This window comes from Solanum pennellii, chromosome 3 (genome assembly GCF_001406875.1).
Source record: "Solanum pennellii chromosome 3, SPENNV200".
NCBI lineage: Eukaryota > Viridiplantae > Streptophyta > Magnoliopsida > Solanales > Solanaceae > Solanum > Solanum pennellii.
In genome coordinates this window covers 9,830,192-9,835,543 of record NC_028639.1, presented here as the reverse complement: position 1 = coordinate 9,835,543, position 5,352 = coordinate 9,830,192, and the positions used below count along the sequence as shown (strand labels likewise).

General features: G+C 29.9%; 1 pseudogene; it reads left to right on the top strand.

The window, feature by feature from the left end:
- Positions 1–341: 341 nt before the first annotated feature.
- Positions 342–2,550, top strand: LOC107013870 (annotated as a pseudogene).
- Positions 2,551–5,352: the final 2,802 nt, after the last annotated feature.

The following is a 5,352-nucleotide window of genomic DNA, read 5'->3' as shown; positions in this document are numbered from 1 at the left end:
TTCATGTGTGTTGCTTCTTTTATTTTAATTTGTTTATTTTATTTATTTTTTATTTAATTTCTAAACGAATATTTTTTTTAATTCTTTAATCCATCTTCCTACATGACAGATTTATGATTCAAAGCTAAACAACATATATATATATATATATGGTCACTCTTGAGTGTAAAATTGTTCTAGAATAATCAAAATGTAATATAATTTATATGTAAAGTCAGCAATATAATACGCGTCGATTGAAAGTTAAATCTGAATATTGGGGTATGAGAAGGACCAAAGTCAAATTTCATAATGAATCAAGGGACAAAAAGAGCAACTATTCCTTTTAAACAATTTATAGCTAAGTAAAATCATTTTCTTGCACTATATAAACTCCCCTCAATATATATAACTAGAAAAGTGTTATCTAAACAATTTTTCAAGAAAAAGAGGGAAAAATGGAAAAGGGTGATAAAAATCACTTTGTACTAGTTCATGGAGCTTGTCATGGTGCATGGTGTTGGTACAAAGTTGTGACAATTCTAAGAAGTGAAGGATACAAAGTTAGTGTTCTTGACATGGCTGCCTCTGGAATTAATCCAAAACATGTTGATGATCTCAATTCAATGGCTGATTACAATGAACCATTAATGGAACTTATGAATTGTTTGCCACAACAAGAAAGAGTTGTTTTAGTGGGACATAGCATGGGTGGCATCAACATATCTCTTGCCATGGAAAAGTTCCCTCAAAAAATTGCTGTGGCTGTGTTTGTGACAGCTTTCATGCCTGGTCCTGACCTCAATCTTGTAGCCCTTGGCCAGCAGGTTCGCTCAAATGAATTTAATTTCTATATGCTTACACTACACAAAAATATGGAATTAATGATTGAAAGAACTTTGTAGCTAAGCAACAAAAATTTCATGCTAATCTTATTTAGCTACGAAAAATGACAAATTACAAAAAAATAATCAATTAGCTAGGACCTATTTAGTGAAGGATTAGATGAGGACTGCCTATAGATTACATAGCTAATTTCATTTTCTCTAATAATAATAATAACGATGTATAAAAACACTTTATAAAATTGAAATTAGCGATAATCTATTTAAGCAAGAACGGATTTGGGTGGGTTTTAAATTGTGTCAGAATTAATGAACCATCATTTAGTGGGAATCCTAATTGATTATTTAGGTGAAAGGATTAGCCATATGTGGCCTATCACATCAGTAAATATCTAAATTTTTCTCTCAAGGATATTTGTAAACTCTTGAGATAATAATAAGAACATCTTTAAATCCAAATAACAGAGAATATACGTGATCTATACATATCATTCAGATACAATTTTGACTCTTTGGGTGTGTACATGTATTACTACTATTATATTGCTGATACACAAAATATATTAGTAATAATTGTTTTGTTTGCAAATTGACAGTATAATCAACAAGTGGATCACATATGGATACTGAATTTGTGTACAACAACGGACTGGATAAAGCCCCTACCTCTCTCGTGTTAGGCCCTAAAGTCTTAGCAACCAACTTTTATCAACTCTCCCCTCCTGAGGTGACTATGTATAAACTATAAACTCTTTTTCTCTACCAAAAAAAAAAAAGAAACTACTACACACTTATTTTCCCCAACTTTCAATTTTTTACATCTTTTTGTGTGTTAATTTTACCTATAATTGTTGAATATCTTATCCACCGTACAATCACAATAATATGTTCACAAGTAAAATCTGAAGAAAATAAAATATACATAGACCTTTAAAACGAATTATAGAACAATATTGAGTGTAAGAATACAGTACTTTATTTTATTTTTTTCAGTTAATTCATACATATAGATAGTTCTTATATAGTTCAATGTCAATATATCTATTGTACTAGGGTATTAGAATTCTACTTCCTAATCATAAACTATACTTCCTTTAGTCCATATTAATTGAACGGTTTCTTTTTCAAAAATTCAAAATAAGTGAATTATTCATTGTTGCAATTTATTTTCACGTTTACTCTTCATTTAATGAGTTCCTAACTACTAGAGTACATATTTTTTAGTAATAATAGTTTGAAAACAATCAAAAGGATAATAATAATAATTTAATATATGTCCTTATCATACCCAAATTATTCGCTTTAATTTGCATTGTTATGGTATATTCAATTAATCTAATATGACAAATGAGTCAACTACTTTTTTTGATAAATTATGATAAAACTCAATAATTGTTGTCTTTGGGACTCTATAGGACTTAACTCTTGCAACATATTTGGTGAGACCCGTACCATTGTTCGATGAGTCAATCCTATTGACAAACACTACACTTTCAAAAGAGAAATATGGTAGTGTTCATCGTGTTTATGTTGTATGTGACAAGGACAATGTGCTCAAGGAACAACAATTCCAAAAGTGGTTGATAAACAATAATCCACCAGATGAGGTCCACATGATTCACAATGCAGACCATATGGTCATGTTCTCTAAACCTAGGGAGCTTTCTTCTTGTCTTGTTATGATTTCACAAAAGTATTATTGATCGTTAATCTTTTTGGCATCTTGTCAGTTGACTATTATTCGTAAAAAATTATATTGTATGCATAGAAAAGTAATATAAAATATATTGATTATAAATTAACTTTTGTAAATTTCTAATTTCGATATTATTGTTCTTCTATCGAGATTATCCTTTCTTTTGTCGAGCGTGTATTTGTTTGTATTGTATGTGGTGGACCAAAACTGCACAATCAACTCTTCATGGAGATAAAAATTGGTAGGGATGACAAATGGAGGGGTAGGGTGGGTGCGGGTTAAACCTGCAAGTCTTTACCCCGCTCCGCCCTGCATAGTACAATTCTTTTTTCTTCTTATCCCGCTCCGCTCTACATGAACCCGTCTTGCCCCGCCCCAACTGACAATGATTAATTCTTTTGTTGAAGGCATTGTGTTATTTAAATAGCTATGATACGGATTTCAAAGGTGGTGTCTTTTGAATGTTAATATTATATTATCTGGATGCTGGTCTTTTGAGCAGTTTCTATTCACTACAAGGCGAAAGTTATATTCATTCACCAAATTCACTAAAAATATTAAAAACACTAAAATTCACATTGTTATGATTGTAAAAAAAATAAAATCTGCACAAACTATATGCATAGACAAGTTGAAACACCAAAACTGATTCTGAACATATATTTTATTCCATCCAACTCAAATTCAAGAATTTTTTAACTTCTAAGAATTGAGATTTCAATTAAAAGAGATTGCTAATCACATTCTTGGATATTATAACAACAAAAGACTACTATCACATTCAACAAAATCAAAAGACATTCCAAGGCACTATTAATCATAAAATTTTTGAATCCCATGTGATCAACTATGGACAGTGGATATTCATGCAAAATGATGGCATGAGCAAGTTCTCTTCTTGAAACGTCTTTATCAGAGTATTGTTGTTGGCTGCCATAATTCACTCCTGAACCACTCTCAGTTATAAAGTTAGTTGGCTTTCTGGGACATCTACGGAAATGTTCTAACATAGATGTTGTCCCACAATTTCTAGTCGACTTGATACGAGCATTACAATACCTACAAACACTAAAACGGACACCATCAATATAATCTTCACTGGTTTAAAATGTTGCCAAGCTTTAGAAGTAAATCTTCTTTGCTTGATTTCAATAACTTCATTAGTAGCTTCATTTGTTTGTGAAGGCATTTGACTCTCATTTCCAATAGGAACAATATTAGAGGATGAACAAGTTGGATTTTATTCGTCTTGAGACTCAATCGGTTTACTGTAAGAAAATCAACAAAAGAAGATATTAAGAAGAGGTAAACAAATTATTATTATTAGTACTATAAGAAAATCAATGAAAAGGAATAAAACACACGTAATCGATTCGGATCAAAATATATGTAATAGATTTACATATATTTTATAGAATCAAAATCGAGTAACAACATATTCTACAAGACACGAATAAAAATGACCAATTCTAGATAAACTCATACAAGAATTAGCCATTAAAAGTCATACAAATCGTGGATTGAAACAAATTCAACACTCACTACTTCAAAAATTCAAAAAATCAATCAATTTGGATTATACACTTGCAGTCAAGCTCAAATACTCAAGTTAATGGACCAAAAATAGTAAAACTCAACAAATAAAAACAATATCTCGCCAGCAAGCTCAAATACTTAATTAAATCAACTGCATTATACTATGTGAAACTAGAGTTAACTAGAATAGAAAATAGACTGTTTGAGAAAACTTACTTAGCGGACGTTGAAGCTGCTTTATGGATAGTGACTCTTTCAGCAGAGCAATAAATCAAGTTTCTGGAGCAGAATCAACTGTAATACGGAGAGTAGTACATTTCGAAGAATCAACAAAGGAAAAGGTAATAGTTTACCTCCTCTTTCTATGGTATTTTGCGAGAGAGAGCCGAGAGGCAGAGCTTTTTCTTTGCTTCACTCCATTGCGTTTCGTCTACCGCTGTAAGCCCAATTTTGAATGGGCAACTTACGAGAGGCAGAGCTTTATTAATGTTTACCTGATCTACCAACATTGAAGCTTGTTTGACAACAAATTGTACTTTCTAATAAATTGTATAAAAATAGATTATACAAGATACAATCTAAAATACAGTGACAACAAATATATATAAAAATATACAATTTGAATTACAAAATGAAATTATGAATTTTTACAAATTGACATTGTAAAAAAAAATCCCAAAACAATGACAAAACTATTACAAATATATAATTTGGATACATAAAATGGTTCATATATAAAATCAATCATATTTCCTAAGTAATGTAAATTTTGAAACTGTATAACTACTTTACAACTAAACAAGTCAATATAGTTTATACAAAACACAAAACATCATAAATATACAATTCGAATAACATTATACAGTTTCAAGTACAACTGAGAAAGAAATCCCAAAACAAGGACAAAAACTATACAAATATACAATTTTGAATACCTAACAATCGAATTTCGTTTCCGATATAATATAAATTCTAAAATTGTATAATCATAGTAATACTAGACAATTCATTATAATATATACAAACATAAACATCAGAAATATACTATTTGAAAAAGCATGTATACAAAAATGCATTTTTCAAACAATGAGTACACATGTAGATCCAAACTTTAAGAGTTTATACAAATTATAATATATAGATTTTTTAATAAAAGGTAGGGAGAAAGTAAAATTGCATAATAGTAACCTTAAAAATCTGGTAGCACGATTTCAGAAAGAATAGATGAAAATTTTTAATTTTGGAATCAATTTGTTTTGAGTGATTAAAGGAGAAAATAAGGTAAGGGATGATGAA